Below are 16,595 nucleotides of genomic sequence, written 5' to 3'. Positions count from 1 at the left end.
AGAGACTTATGGGGCAGGGGAACTTCTCCTTGACCTTGACCTAGAGAAGGTACAAAAGAGTAAGCAGGCAACTGCCTGGGCCTGATGTAAGCTCAGGAACAACACTTGGAAGAACCAAGAGAAAATCACCTTCCCATTCCCCACGATTTCTCATGCAGGCCCTATTTTTACACTAATCACCTCAATTTGTATTGTATTTCCCTGGTACAGATTGTTTCCTCTGGATCAACTTATGCTGTTTTCACAACTCATCTACTCTTTGCTCCCCACCCCCACCCCCACCGACTGCTGTGTTACTCAGACCAAGGGAAGTGTTAGAACATGGCCAGCTGACTTGGAGACGAAGGCCAACAAACTTCACCCAGGTTCCTTTGACTGCCTGTCTCTGTGAGGTACTGGTCTCTTCTTTTTGTTCACATGATGTACCATTGTATCTTGCCTTTATATATTGGTATTACACTCTTTTATAGACTTGATGTTTTACAAATGATATGTAATAGTTCTCCTCTATTCTCCCTTCTGTTTTTTTTTTCCTCATAGGTTTTATTTTTTTATATGAGCTGTGTTTTTTGAATCCACATCTCTCCTTCATAGTGTTTTTTAAATGTTTACATTAGAAGAAAAAAAGTGAGGCCTGTGTGAAGGGCCAGAATAAAGTCTGGTGAAGGAAGAATCTGTGTCACTACCAAATAAAAAGTGGACAACTACTCAACAATGGAGGTTAGAAGTAATACGTCTGGAATTCAGGGTGTCCCTTAGGGTTTCTCTTAGTGTTACCATACCCTGTGATTAAGGTCAATAGAAAAATGATAAGAACTCAATCCAAACAGTACTATTAGTGACCCAAAACTTTTCATTCCTCAGGTGCTTACAGAGGCAAAGGGAATACAGAATTTGCAGTAGAAGAAGTAATTATAAATACTGGCTTTGAACTTGTGACTTGTTACTGAAAGGAGGACTGTAATTGTCATAGGTATTTCTTCCTTATTGTGTTAAGACACTTTTGTATGTATATATGCATATATTAAATATATATATATTTGTTTTCTATCCTCATTTATTTTCTTATCATTCAACACGAGATGTTTTAACTTTATATCATAGTATTTAAGTGTTGTTAACTTAACAACATACTAATTTTTATGGGATATCTAGGAGAATAGTAAACCTCATTCAAGGACATACTTCCTCTTCTGGGGAAGAGTGACTGTTTTTGGTTGTACACAGGATGTCTTATCATGTTAGGCAGAATCAGGACCTCATTGTCTTTATTTGATGATTAAGTATGGTTGAAGACATTGGGTATAGGTGTCAAGTTGAGAAGGGTGGACTTGTGATGGTTAATGTTCTGTCAACTTGATTGGGCTAAGGGAGTTGGGTATGTGGTAGAACATTATTTCTGAGTGTGTCTGTGAGAGTGTTTCTGAGGGTAGTAGCATTTATTTCAGTATTCTTTATAAAGAGATTCACCCTCTTCAATGAGGGCAGGCATCACCCAATCCAGATAGAGGTGACCAATGGAAAAAAAAAAAAAGGAAGGATGAATTTCCTCTCCTCTATTAGAGCTGAGGCATCCAACCTTTCCTGCCTTTGGACATGTGTTCCTGGTCTGTGCCTTTGGATTCTGAGGTTTACACCAGCTGCTAACTTGTTCTGAGTCCTTTGATACACTATCAACTTCCTTCCTTCTTAGGCCTATATACTTCGCTAAATTATTCCATAATCATTCCTCATTCTCCAGATAGCAGATGGTAGACTGTGGGGCTACTCAGCCTTTATAAACATCTGAGATAATTCTTTTAATAAATATCCTCTTGTATCTATCTATCTATCATTATCATCATCTCCTATTGGATTTGGTTTGCTGCAGAACTCTGGCTAATATAGATTTTGGTTCCAAGAATGGTTCTTGAGGAAAAGAATTTTAAGGATGATTATTTTGATTTTTTCTGGGTTTTCTGGAATCTGCTTTCTAATCTTATTAGATTTAAAGATGATAATGACTCTATTTCCAGTAGTATGTAGAGTAAGCACTGGTAGACAAAGTTGTGTGTTGAGTATGGAGATAAAGCAGTTTCCTTGTGCCAGGGTGATTACACTGGATCCCTCTATCATGGAAACTGCAACGTTTTTCTCTTCACTGGAATAGACACTAAACTTGGTACAGATTTGCCTTACCTGCATGCAAAACTACTGCCAAAACAATCATTCATGGACTTAAAGAATGTCTTGTCCACTATTATGGTATCTTACACAACATTGTTTCAGATCAGTGAACTCACTTCATAGCAAAAGAAGTTCAGCAATGGGCCCATGCACATGATATTCACTGGTCATACCACATCTCCCACCACCTGAAGCAGCTAGTTTGATAGAATGGTAGAAGAGCCTTTACAAGACTCATTTACGAAGCCAGTTGGAAAGATATTTGTTACAGGGCTATAACAATATTTTCCAGTAGGCTATGTATGCTCTGAATCAGCATCCACTATGGTGCTATTTTCTTCTATCCAGGATTCATGGATCCAAGAATCAAGGGGTGGAAAAGGGAATGGCACCATTTTTGCTTCCTCTTCCCCTAACTTTATGCTCTGTTGACCTATAAGTCTTAGATACAGAGGAAGGACTTCTTCTCCTAGGAGACAAAACATTGATTCCCCCAAATGGAAGTTAACACCTAGACCTGGCCACACTGGGCTCCTAGTGCCTGTGAATCAACATGCAAGGCAGGGAGTTTGGGTGCTGGCTAGGGTGATTGATTCTGACTACTGTTGGAGAAAACCCATAGTTGCACAATAGTTAAAATGATAAAAGCAAATTTATTCAGGACTACTGGAGTAGGGTAAAAGAGCCCCCAGTATTGAACCAGGGTCAATTCTGAAGTCAGTCCACCCTATTGTTCAAAGGAATGAAGAGACATTCTTCTTTCCTGAGAACAATATAGACCGTTTCTTGTCAGTCACCTTTTATTCATTAAAGACCTGCTAAATTATCTGTTGACATTTGGTAGTAGAAGGTATGCTTTTTGGTGCTAGCCACCAGGCATTTAATGAAGTGGAGTTTCTATGAAAATAACAGAAAAACAAATATTAATATAAAAACCCCAGTTTCTGATCCCAAGAGGGAAGCCTGTTGAGAAATTTCTTGACATTGCACTCAACATCTTTAGATGGTGAATACAGACAGCAGTGATAATCCAGTGGATTTCTTGGTTTGCAGTTTGAATGTCTTTAGTGATGGCATTGGGTTTTTTTGTTCAACTTTCTGAATGGCACACACAGCAGTAGACATGAAGCCTGCCCACACATGATCATTTGAGGTGATTTACTTGAGGTGTATATCTAATCCTGCAGCTTCAACTTGCACAGATTCAGGAAAAGGAAAGTTTTAGTTTTCCATGATTCCAAGTCAGATGGGAGAAAAATTGGAAACATTAATTTGGACAGTTGTAGGCAGATACTGGAGGAAACTAGAACTCAGGCTTTTGCACTGAGTGGCAAAATGTGCAAGATGGAATCCAAAAGGATAGGTTGTAGTTTTCCACTGAAAGGATTTTTTTTCTCTCTCAGGACACCAACATTAAACCAGAAACAAAGTAAGACAAATTTGTTTGCAAAATAATCTCGTTTCATTGTACTTTGTCTGATTATTTACATAAGTGCCTAGGCATTTCTGTCTATTGCTGATTATAAACACCCTCAAGAGAACAATCAGTGTCAAACAATGACACTGGCTGTGAATGCAGAAATTAAATTCGCTATGTTTATGTCTGATGAGAGTTTGTTTGAGAAGGACAATTATTTATTTCTGTGGCACACACATTTTAACATAAAAAACAGACAAGTTTATGGACCAATTTGTATGAATTTCATACAATATCCTCTCCCACATTTTCCAACTTAAAAAATATATATGTGTATATATATAATATATGTTATATATATATGTTATATATATGTTATATATATTATATATATATATATTCATTTTGTTGTTGTATAACTCATTTTCTCTTTCTCACGCTGGAAAAATCAATCATTCTGCCTTAGGACAAAGATATTCTTCTTAATCCTTAACAGCTCCTTATCAAAAATACATCTTACTTTGCCTTCACACAGAGGTTTTATTTTTTCTTTACCCTTGTTAATCATGGTAGTGTGTCATTTACAAATATTGATTACAATTTTTAACCATTAATCACCTGTCTTTGACAGAGAAAACTAGGGAACAAGCAATTTTAACTGACTGCCTCATATATCATTCTGTATCAGATTTCTGAATACATCGGTTCATAATTTTCTAGAGGCATATGCATTTAATAGTACAAAGCTCATATTTTTTTAACAGATCCAAATATATTTATGCTGTACAAAAACAAGATGCCAAAGTACATAACCTTATGTTCAGCAATTACTATTTAATTATTTTATTTTATTTGGAAATAATCTAGCTATACAACGAATCTTCCTTATTTACTTTAACTTAGTATAGATTTAAGGTTTCAAGCTACTAAAAAGGTTTGTGGACCTTTTTTAAAGACACATACTATAAAACATAATAATTTTTGAAAAGTTAATTTACAAACTTTTATCCCACTTACATCTATTTAATTTCCTTGTTCTTAATATTTATGTTCTAATTGATCACAACATTTTTATGAGATAAACAAATGTACCCATAATTCTAAATGATTTTCTTAATTCACACATTATGTAACTTATCAAAAAAATCTCACAAAGAACCAAAAAGGGTAAATATATGGTTGTTCCTGTTTCCCTTTTTCTTTTTTTTTTAATATCTTCATTGGAGTATAATTGCTTTACAATGTTGCGTTACTTTCTGCTGTATAACAAAGTGAATCAGCTATACATATACATATCTCCCCATATCGCCTCCCTCTTGCACCTCCCTCCCACCCTCCCTATCCCACCCCTCAAGGTAGTCACAAAGCACCTAGTTGATCTCCTTGTGTTATGCAGCTGCTTCCCACTAGCTATCTATTTTATATTTGGTAGCGTATATATGTCCATGCCACTTTCTCATTTAATCCCAGCTTACCATTCCCCCGCCCCATGTCCTCAAGTCAATTCTCTACATCTGTATCTTTATTCCTGTCCTGCCCCTGGGTAACTCAGAATCATTTTTTTTTTAGATTCCATATATATGTGTTAGCATGCACCAGTCAAAATCTTCCTTGTTTTTTCTTTTTTTTTCTTTTCTTTGATATTTCCATCACTTTATTATAAGCAAGTTCAGTAAAGGGGTTTGTCTTATTTGTCAGGTAAACATTAGAGAAATGAAGTGTTTTCTTTCCAAGCATGTACATCTAATAATCTTCGCTGAAGCTTCAATCATTTTTTTAAAATCTTCATTGGAGTATAATTGCTTTACAATGCTGTGTTAGTTTCTGCTTTATAACAAAGTGAATCAGTTATACATATACATGTGTTCCCATATCTCTTCCCTCTTGCGTCTCCCTCCCTCCCTCCAACCCTCCCTATCCCACCCCTCTAGGTGGTCACAAGGCACCGAGCTGATCTCCCTGTGCTATGCGGCTGCTTCCCACTAGCTATCTATTTTACGTTTGGTAGTGTATATATGTCCATGCCGCTCTCTTACTTTGTCATAGCTTACCCTTCCCCCTCCCCATATCATCAAGTCCATCCTCTAGTAGGTCTGTGTCTTTACTCCTGTCTTACAACTAGGTTCTTCATGACATTTTTTTATCTTAAATTCCATATATAGGTGTTAGCATATGGTATTTGTCTTACTCTTTTTGACTTACTTCACTCTGTATGACAGACTCTAGGTCAATCCACCACATTACAAATAGCTCAATTTTGTTTCTTTTTATGGCTGAGTAATATTCCATTGTATATATGTGCAACATCTTCTTTATCCATTCATCTGATGTTGGACACTTAGATTGCTTCCATGTACTGGCTATAGTAAATAGAGCAGCAGTGAACATTTTGGTACATGACTCTTTTTGAATTATAGTTTTCTCAGGGTATATGCCCAGTAGTGGGATTGATGGGTTATATGGTACTTTTATTTATAGTTTTTTAAGGAATCTCCATACTGTTCCCCATAGTGGCTGTACCAATTCACATTCCCACCAGCAGTGCAAGAGTGTTCCTTTTATCCACACCCTCTCCAGCATTTATTGTTTCTAGATTTTTTGATGGTGGCCATTCTGACTGGTGTGAGATGATATCTCATTGTAGTTTTGATTTGCATTTCTCTAATGATTAATGATGTGGAGCATTCTTTCATGTGTTTGTTGACAGTCTATATATCCTCTTTGGAGAAATGTCTATTTAAGACTTCTGCCCATTTTTGGAATGGGTTGTTTGATTTTTTTGTTATTGAGCTGTATGAGCTGCTTATAAATTTTGGACATTAATCCTTTGTCAGTTGCTTCATTTGCAAACATTTTTTCCCATACTGAGGGTTGTCTTTTCGTCTTGTTTATGGTTTCCTTTGCTGTGCAAAAGCTTTGAGGTTTCGTTAGGTCCCATTTATTTTTATTTCCATTTCTCTAGGAGGTGGGTCAAAAAGGATCTTGCTGTGATTTATGTCATAGATTGTTCTGCCTATGTTTTCCTCTATGAGTTTGATAGTTTCTGGCCTTACATTTAGATCTTTAATCCATTTTGAGCTTATTTTTGTAAATGGTGTTAGGGAGTGCTCTAATCTCATACTTTTACATGTACCTGCCCAGTTTTCCCAGCACCACTTACTGAAGAGGCTGTCCTTTCTCCACTGTACATTCCTGCCTCCTTTATCAAAGATAAGGTGACCATATGGGCGTGGCTTAATCTCTGGGCTTTCTATCCTGTTCCATTGATCTATTTTTCTGTTTTTGTGCCAATACAATACTGTCTTGATTACTGTAGCTTTGTAGTATAGTCTGAAGTCAGGGAGCCTGACTGCTCCAGCTGCGTTTTTCATTCTCAAGATTGCTTTGGCTATTCAGGGTCTTTTGTGTTTCCATAGAAATTGTGAAATTTTTTGTTCTAGTTACGTGAAAAATGTCAGTGGTAGTTTGATAGGCATTGCATTGAATCTGTAGAGGCTTTGGGTGGTAGAGTCATGTTCACAATCTTGATTTTTCCAATCCAAGAACATGGTATATCTCTCCGTCTATTTGTATCATCTTTACTTTCTTTCATCAGTGTTTTATAATTTTCTGCATACAGGTCTTTTGTCTCCTTAGGTTGGTTTATTCCTAGATATTTTATTCTTTCTGTTGCAATGGTAAATGGGAGTGTTCTCTTGATTTCCCTTTCAGAATTTTCATCAGTAGTGTATAGGAATGCCAGAGGTTTCTGTGCATTAATTTTGTATCTGGCTACTTTACCAAATTCATTGATTGGCTCTAGTAGTTTTCTGGTAGCATCTTTAGGATTTTCGATGTGTAGTATCATGTCATCTGCAAACAGTGACAGCTTTACTTCTTCTTTTCCGATTTTGATTCCTTTTATTTACTTTTCTTCTCTGATTGCTGGGAATAAAACTTCCAAAACCATCTTGAATAAGAGTGGTGAGAGTGGGCAACCTTGTCTTGTTCCTGATCTTAGTGGAAATGCTTTCAGTTTTTAACCATTGAGAATGATGTTGGCTGTGGGATTGTAATATATGGCCTTTATTATGCTGACAAAAGTTACCTCTAGAGCTACTTTCTGAAGGGTTCTTTATCATAAATGTGTGTTGAATTATGTCGAAAGCTTTCTCTGCATCTATTGAGGTGATCATATGGTTTTTCTCCTTCAATTTATTAATATGGTTTATCACACTGATTGATTTGCGTATATTGAAGAATCCTTGCATTCCTGGAATAAACCCCACTTGATCATGGTGTATGATCCTTTTAATGTGCTGTTAGATTCTGTTTGCTAGTATTTTGTTGAGGATTTTTGCATCTATGTTCATCAGTGATATTGGCCTGTAGTTTTCTTATTTGAGACATCCTTGTCTGGTTTTGGTATCAGGGTGATGGTGGCCTCGTAGAATGAGTTTGGGAGTGTTCCTGCTTCGGCTATATTTTGGAACAGTTTGAGAAGGGTAAGTGTTAGCTCTTCCTAAATGTTTGATAGAATTCATCTGTGAAGCCATCTGGTCCTGGGCTTTTGTTTGTTGGAAGATTTTTAATCACAGTTTCAATTTCAGTGCCTGTGATTGGTCTGTTCATATTTTCTATTTCTTCCTGATTCAGTCTTGGCAGGTTGTGCATTTCTAAGAAGTTGTCCATTTCTTCCAGGTTGTGCATTTTATTGGCATAGAGTTGCTTGTAGTAATCTCTCATGATCTTTTGTATTTCTGCAGTGTCACTTTTTACTTCTCCTTTTTCATTTCTAATTCTATTGAGTCTTCTCCCTGATTTTTCTTGATGTGTCTGGCTAATGGTTTATCAATTTTGTTTATCTTCTCAAAGAACCAGCTTTTAGTTTTATTGATCTTTGCTATCGTTTCCTTCATTTCTTTTTCATTTATTTCTGATCTGATTTTTAGGATTTCTTTCCCTCTGCTAACTTTGGGGATTTTTTGTTCTTCTTTCTCTAATTGCTTTAGGTGCAAGGTTAGGTTGTTTTTTCGAGATGTTTCCTGTTTCTTAAGGTAGGATTGTATTGCTATAAACTTCCCTCTTAGAACTGCTTTTGCTGCATCACACAGATTTTGGGTCGTCGTGTCTCCATTGTCATTTGTTTCTAGGTATTTTTTGATTTCTTCAGTGATCACTTCGTTATTAAGTAGTATATTGTTTAGCCTCCATGTGTTTGTATTTCTTTACAGATCTTTTCCTGTAATTGATATCTAGTCTCATAGCGCTGTGGTCAAAATGATACTTGATAAAGTTTCAATTCCCTTAAATTTACCAAGGGTTGATTTGTGACCCAAGATATGATGTATCCTGGAGAACGTTCCATGAGCTCTTGAGAAAAATGTGTATTCTGTAGTTTTTGGATGGAGTGTCCTATAAATATCAATTAAGTCCACCTTGTTTAATGTATCATTTAAAGCTTGTGTTTCCTTATTTATTTTCATTTTGGATGATCTGTCCATTGGTGAAAGTGGGGTGTTAAATTCTCCTACTCAGAATGTGTTACCGTCAATTACCCCTTTTGTGGCTGTTAGTATTTGCCTTATGTATTGAGGTGCTCCTATGCTGGGTGCATAAATATTTACAATTGTTATATGTTCTTCTTGGATCGAGCCCTTGATCTTTATGTAGTGTCCTTCTTTGTCCCTTCTAATAGTCTTTGTTTTAAAGTCAATTTTTTCTGACATGAGAATTGCTACTCCAGCTTTGTTTTGGTTTCCATTTGCATGAAATATCTTTTTCCATCTCCTTTCTTTCAGTCTGTATGTGTCTCTAGGTCTGAAGTGGGTCTCTTGTAGACAGCAAATATATGGGTCTTGTTTTTGTATCCATTCAGCCAGTCTGTGTGTTTTGTTGGGAGCATTTAGTCCATTTACATTTAAGGTAATTATCAATATGTATGTTCCTATTTCCATTTTCTTAATTGTTTTGGGTTCGTTATTGTAAGTCTTTTCCTTCTATTGTGTTTCTTGCCTAGAGAAGTTCCTTTAGCATTTGTTGTAAAGCTGGTTTGGTGGTGCTGAACTCTCTCAGATTTTGCTTGTCTGTAAAGGTTTTAATTTCTCCATCAAATCTGAATGAGATCCTTCCTGGGTAGAGTAATCTTGGTTGCAGCTTTTTCTCCTTCATCACTTTAAATATGTCCTGCCAGTCCCTTCTGGCTTGCAGAGTTTCTGCTGAAAGTTCAGCTGTTAACCTTATGGGGATTCCCTTGTGTGTTATTTGTTGTTTTTTTCTTGCTGCTTTTAATATGTTTTCTTTTTATTTAATTTGTGACAGTTTGATTAATATGTGCCTTGGTGTATTTCTCCTTGGGTTTATCCTGTATGGGACTCTCTGTGCTTCCTGGACTTAATTAACTATTTCCTTTCCCCTATTAGGGAAGTTTTCAACTATAATCTCTTCAAATATTTTCTCAGTCACTTTCTTTTTCTCTTCTTCTTCTGGAAGCCCTATAATCCGAATGCTGGTGCATTTAATGTTGTCCCAGAGGTCTCTGAGACTGTCCTCAGTTGTTTTCATTCTTTTTTCTTTATTCTGCTCTTCAGTAGTCATTTCCACTATTTTATCTTCCAGGTCACTTATCCGTTCCTCTGCCTCAGTTTTTCTGCTATTGATCCCATCTAGAGTATTTTTCATTTCATTTACTGTGTTGTTCATCATTGTTTGTTTCATCTTTAGTTCTTCTAGGTCCTTGTTAAATGTTTCTTGCATTTTGTTTATTCTCTTTCCAAGATTTTGTATCATCTTTACTATCATTATTCTGAATTTTTTTCAGGTAGACTGCCTCTTTCCTCTTCATTTGTTAGGTCTGGTGCGTTTTTATCTTGCTCCTTCATTTGCTGTGTGTTTTTCTGTCTTCTCATTTTGCTTATCTTACTGTGTTTGGGGTCTTCTTTTTGCAGGCTGCAGGTTTGTAGCTCCCGTGGTTTTTGGTGTCTGTCCCCAGTGGCTAAGGTTGGTTCAGTGGGTTGTGTAGGCTTCCTGGTGGAAGGGACTAGTGCCTGTGTTCTGGTGGATGAGGCTGGATCTTGTCTTTCTGGTGGGCAAGTCCACGTCTGGTGGTGTGTTTTGGGGTGTCTGTGGACTTCTTATGATTTTAGGCAGCCTCTCTGCTAATGGGTGGGGTTGTGTTCCTCTCTTGCTAGTTGTTTGGCATAGGATGTCCAGCACTGTAGCTTGCTGGTCGTTGAGTGAAACTGGGTGCTGGTGTTGAGATGGAGATATCTGGGAGAGTTTCACCATTTGATATTATGTGGAGCTGGGAGGTCTCTTGTGGACCAGTGTCCTGAAGTTGGCTCTCCCATCTCAGAGGCACAGCACTGACTGCTGGCTGCAGCACCAAGAGTCTTTCATCCACACAGCTCAGAATAATAGTGGGAGAAGGTAGTAAGAAAGAATTAGTAGAAATAGAAAGAAAGAAGGAAAGAAAGAAAGAAAGAAAGAAAGGACGGAGGGAGGTAGGGAGGGATCGTGGAAGGAAGGAAGGAGGGAAAGAAGGAAAAAAGAGAGAAAGAAGATAAAGTAAAATAAAATAAAGTAAGATAAAATATAATAAAGTTGTTAAAATAAAAAATAATTACTAAGAGAAAAAAAATTTTTAAAAAACGGACTGATACAACCCTAGGACAAATGGCGGAAGCAAAGCTATACAGACAAACTCTCACACAGAAGCATATACATACACACTGACAAAAAGAGGAAAAGGCAAAAAAATCATGAATCTTGCTCTCAAAATCCACCCCCTTAATTTGGGGTGATTTGTTGTCTATTAATGTATTCCACAGATGCAGAGTACATCAAGTTGATTGTGGAGCTTTAATCCCCTGCTTCTGAGGCTGCTGGGAGAGATTTCCCTTTCTCTTCTTTGTTCTCACAGCTCCCAGGGGCTCAGCTTTGGATTTGGCCCCGCCTCTGCGTGTAGGTCGCCAGAGGGCATATGTTCTTCGCTCAGACAGGACGGGGTTTAAGGAGCTGATGATTCGGGGGCTCTGGTTCACTCAGGCCGGGGGGAGGGAGGGGAAAGGAGTGCGGGGCGAGCCTGTGGCGTCAGTGGCCAACATGACGTTGTACCAGCCTGGGACGCGCCGTGCATTCTCCCTGGGGAGTTGTCCCTGGATCCCGGGACCCTGGCAGAGGCGGGCTGCACAGGTTGCCCGGAAGGGGGGTGTGGATAGTGACCTGTGCTCACACACAGGCTTCTTGGTGGTGGCAGCAGCAGCCTTAGCATCTCATGCCCGTCTCTGGGGTCCGCGCTTTTAGCCATGGCTCGCGCCCGTCTCTGGAGCTCCTTTAAGCAGCAGTCTTAATCCCCTGTCCTCGCCCACCAGGAAACAAAGAAGAAAAAGTCCCTTGCCTCTTCGGCAGGTCCAGACATTTCCCTGGACTCCCTCCCGGCTAGCTGTGGCGTACTAACCCCCTGCAGGCAGTGTTCATGCTGCCAACCCCAGTCCTCTCCCGGCGTTGCGACTGAAGCCCGAGCCTCAACTCTGAGCCCTGCCCTCCCCGGCGGGTGAGCAGAAAAGCCTCTCGGGCTGGTGAGTGCCGGTCGACCCTGATCCTCTGTGCGGGAATCTCTTCACTTTGCCGTCTGCACCCCTGTTGCTGTGCTCTCCTCCATGGCTCCGAAGCTCCCCCGCTCTGCCACCCACAGTCTCTGCCCACGAAGGGGCTTCCTAGTGTGTGGAAACCTTTCCTCCTTCACAGCTCCCTCTCACTGGTGCAGGTCCCGTCCTTATCCTTTTGTCTCTGTTTATTCTTTTTTCTTTTGCCCTACTCAGGTACGTGGGGACTTTCTTGCCTTTTGGGAGGTCTGAGGTCTTCTGCCAGCATTCAGTAGGTGTTCTGTAGGAGTTGTTCCACGTGTAGATGTATTTCTGGTGTATCTGTGGGGAGGAAGGTGATCTTCTCATCTTACTCTTCTGCCATCTCCCCAGAAGCCTGCCTTTGAAATCTTAATTGTGTCCTTGGTTAAATGGATAACTTAGTGTTGTTCCACAGTGATCTTATTTACTTGTGTTCAAACCCTTTGACATTTTTGACAATTTCCCTAAGTCAAACAGTGACTGAAGTCTTTTTGACCTCAAGTTAATATTGAGATTTCCCAGAGGGTCCCTAAGAAATCACAAGGATTTGTCTCTCACTTTGTAAAAGGGAGATAATTAGATTTATTCAGCATGTTAAATAATGTGTGAGCACTGGCAACTAAGAAGTGATAATAAACTTCTGTAAGTTACTTTTTTAATTTTTAAGATTTTCTTTTATTTTTGTTTTATTATTTTGCAAGTGTTCCCATATAGGCTGGTTTGAGTATTTTGGCCATGCAGTGCAGCTTGCGGGATCTTAGTTCCCCAATCAGGGATCAAATTTGTGCCCCCTGCAGTGGAACCATGGAGCCCTTTCCACTGGACCACCAGGGAATTTCTGATTTTCTTTTATTTTATTGAAGCATAGTGGATGTACAATATTGTTAGCTTCAGGTGTACGATATAGTGATGTGACATTTAAATACATGACAAAATGGTCACCACAATAAATCTAGTAAGCAACCATCATTGTACAGTTATTACAGTATTACTGACTATATTCCTTATGTTGTTATTATCTCCCTGTGATTTATTTATTTTATAACTGAAGTGTTGTACATTTAAATCCATTTTATTTATTTTGCCAAGTCCCCCAAACCCCTCCCCTCTGGCTACCACCAGTTTTCTGTATGTATGAGTATCTTCCTGTTTTATTTTGATGGTTGTTTTTCAAAAATTCTACATATATATGAAATCATACGATACTTGTCTCTCTCTGTCTGACTTATTTCACTTCTTCATCCATTCATCTATTGATAAACACTTAGGTTGTTTCCATATCTTGGCCATTGCAAATAATGCTGCAATGAGCATAAGCATGCATATATCTTTTCAAATTAGTGTTTTTGTTTTCTTTGGATAAATAACCAGACGTGGAATTCCTGGGTTGTACTCTAGTTCTATTTTTAATTTCTTGAGGAACCTCCATATCATTTTCCATCATGGCTGCACAAATATACACTCCCACCAACAATGCACAAGTGTTACCTTATCTCTACATCTTCACCTACACTTGTTATGAACACTTTTTAATGATAGTCTTTCTGACAGGTGTGAAGTGCCATCTTGTTGTGGTTTTTATTTGCATTTCCCTGATGATTAGTGACGTATATCTTTTCATTGATTTGTTGGTCATCTATACATCTTCTTTGGCAAAAAGTTTATTCAGGTTTTCTGTCCAATTTTTAATCACATTATTTGTTTTTTCTTGATATTGAGTTGTATGAGTTCCTTATAAATTGTGGATATTAACCCCTTATTGGATATTTCATTTGCAAATATATTCTCCCATTTGCCTTTTTATTTTGTTGATAGTTTCCTCTGCTGTGCAAAATCTTTTTAGTTTAGTGTAATCCAAGTTGTTTGTTTTTGCTGCTGTTGCTCTTGCTTAATGGGACCTCCTTTGTTGTAGGCTAATTGACCATATATGTATGGGTTTATTCTTGAGCTCTCTCCATTGATCTATACATCTGTTTTTGTGCCAGTACAATACACTTCTGATTACTATAGCTTACTAGTATACTCTGAAAACAGGGAACGTGATATCTCCTGCTTTCTTTTTTTTTTTTTTTTTCTGTACGCGGGCCTCTCACTGCTGTGGCCTCTCCCGCTGTGGAGCACAGGCTCCAGACGTGCAGGCACAGTGGCCGCGGCCCACAGGCCCAGCTGCTCCATGGCACGTGGGATCCTCCCGGACCAGGGCACGAACCCGTATCCCCTGCATCGGCAGGCGGACTCTCAACCACTGTGCCACCACGGAAGCCCCCCCTCCTGCTTTCTTAAGATTGCTGTGGCTATTCTGGGTCTTTTGTGAATCTATACTAAGTTTATAATTACTTGTTCTAGTTCTGTGAAAAATACCATTGATATTTGATAAGGATTGCATTGAATATGGAAATTGCTTTGGATAGTATCAACATTTTATTGATATTAATTCTTCCATTTCATGAGAATTTAATATCTTTCCATTGATTTGGGTTATCTTCACTTTGTCTTCTTCTTCTTTTTATTTTAATCAAAGTCTTACACTTTTTAGAGTACAGGTCTTTCACCAACTTGTATATTCCTAGGTATTTACTTCCTTTTGATGTCATTGTAAGTAGGATTGCTTTCTTAAAATCTTTTTCTGGTTGATTGTTATTAGTGTGTAGAAATGCAACAGATTTCTGTATATTAATTTTGTATCTTACAACTTTAGTGACTTCATTTATTAGTTGTAATAGTTTTTAGGTGGAGTCTTTAGTGTTTTCTGTATATAGTATCATGTCTGCAAAGTTCGCAAAGAGTGATAATTTTACTTGTTTCTTCCAAATTTGCATTTTATTTTATCTTTTTTTTTCTCGTCTGATTAATTTGACTAGGACATCCAGTACTACATTGAATAGAAGGGGTGAGAGTGGGTATTCTAGTCTTGTTCATGTCCTTAGAGTAAATGCTTTCAACTTTTAACCACAGTGATGTTAACTGTGGGTTTGTAATATAATGTCTTTATTTTGTGAAGTATGTTCCTTCTATGCCCTCTTTGTTGAGAGTATTTTATTATAAATGAATGTTTGTGTCTAAACTTTTCTGCAGTTATTGTGATGATTTTATCCATTTTTTAAAAAAATATAGTGTATCTTGTTGATTTGTTTACAGATATTAAACTATTCTTGAACTCCTGGAACAAATCACATTTGATCATGTTGTATGACTGTTTTAAAGTATTATTTGTAAATATTTTGTTAAGGATTTTTGCATCTATATTTATTGGGGATATCGGCCTCTAATTTTCTTTTTCCTTCCTTCTACTAACTTTGCATTTTGTTTCTTCTTCTTACTTTAGTTCTTTTAGGTCTCAGGTTAGATTGTGGGGTTTCTTTGTTTGTTTGTTTTGTATTATTATTATTTTTTTGTCTCTTGAGGTAAGCCTGTATTGCTATAACGTTCCTCTTAGAAATGCTTTTGCTGTGTCCCATAGATTTTGGAATGCTGTGTTTCCCTGTTACTTGTATCAGCGTATTTTTTGATTTCCTCTTTGATTTCTTCAATGAATCATTGGTTTTTGGTTAGCATATTGTTTAGACTCCACGTTTGTGGGTTTTTTGTCTTTTTGAAGTTGATTTCAAGTCTTGTACTATTGTGACAAAAACAAAAATGTTTGATATAATTTCAATTTTCTTAGTCTTATCAAAACTTGTTTTGTGGCTTAATATGTGACCTATCCTGGAGCATATTCTATGTGCATTTGGAAAAAAAACACTTATATTTTGCTGTTTTTGGATCAAATGTTTTGTAATGGATTGGCCAAAATGTTCATTGTGTTACTGAATACATTGTTCAATTAAATTCTTGGTGAAAATGAAAAATGTATCTTTTATTTTTACTTAAAACTGAATGAACTTTTTGGCCAACCCAATATATAGCTGCTAAAGCTATCTGATCTAAAGTGTCGTTTAAGGCCAGTGCTTTATTATTGATTTTCTGTGTAGATTATCTATCTATTGATGTCAGTGGAATGTTAAGTTTCCCTAATATCATTACTGTTGATTTCTCCCTTATTGCCTGTTAATATTTGCTTTAAGTATATAGGTGACTCTATGTTGGCTGCATATATACTTACAAGTTTTACATCTTCTTGTTGAAGGTTTTCTTTAAAAATTATTATTTAATGCTTTTCTTTGTCTCTTGTCACAGCCTTTGTTTTAAAATCATTTTTGTCTGATATAACTATTGCTACCCCAGCTTTCTTTTCATTTCCATGTGCATAGAATATATATTCCATCATCTAACTTTCAGTCTGTGTGTGTCTTTAGATCAGAAGTGAGTCTCTTAAAGCTATATATATATCCATTCAGCCACCTTATGTTCTTTACTTGGAACATTTTTGGTCCAATTATGTTTAAAGTGGTTAGTGACACATTGCC

At 37.5% G+C, this 16,595-nt stretch overlaps 1 pseudogene; it reads left to right on the top strand.

Annotated features, from left to right (window-relative positions):
- Window positions 1-318: 318 nt before the first annotated feature.
- Window positions 319-16,595, top strand: part of LOC132596747 (mediator of RNA polymerase II transcription subunit 28 pseudogene) — a 43,435-nt pseudogene continuing 27,158 nt past the window's right edge.

This window comes from Globicephala melas, chromosome 2 (assembly GCF_963455315.2).
Source record: "Globicephala melas chromosome 2, mGloMel1.2, whole genome shotgun sequence".
Classification (NCBI taxonomy): Eukaryota; Metazoa; Chordata; class Mammalia; order Artiodactyla; family Delphinidae; genus Globicephala; species Globicephala melas.
Note: the sequence above shows the minus strand (reverse complement) of the source record. Positions and strands in the feature narration are given on the sequence as shown.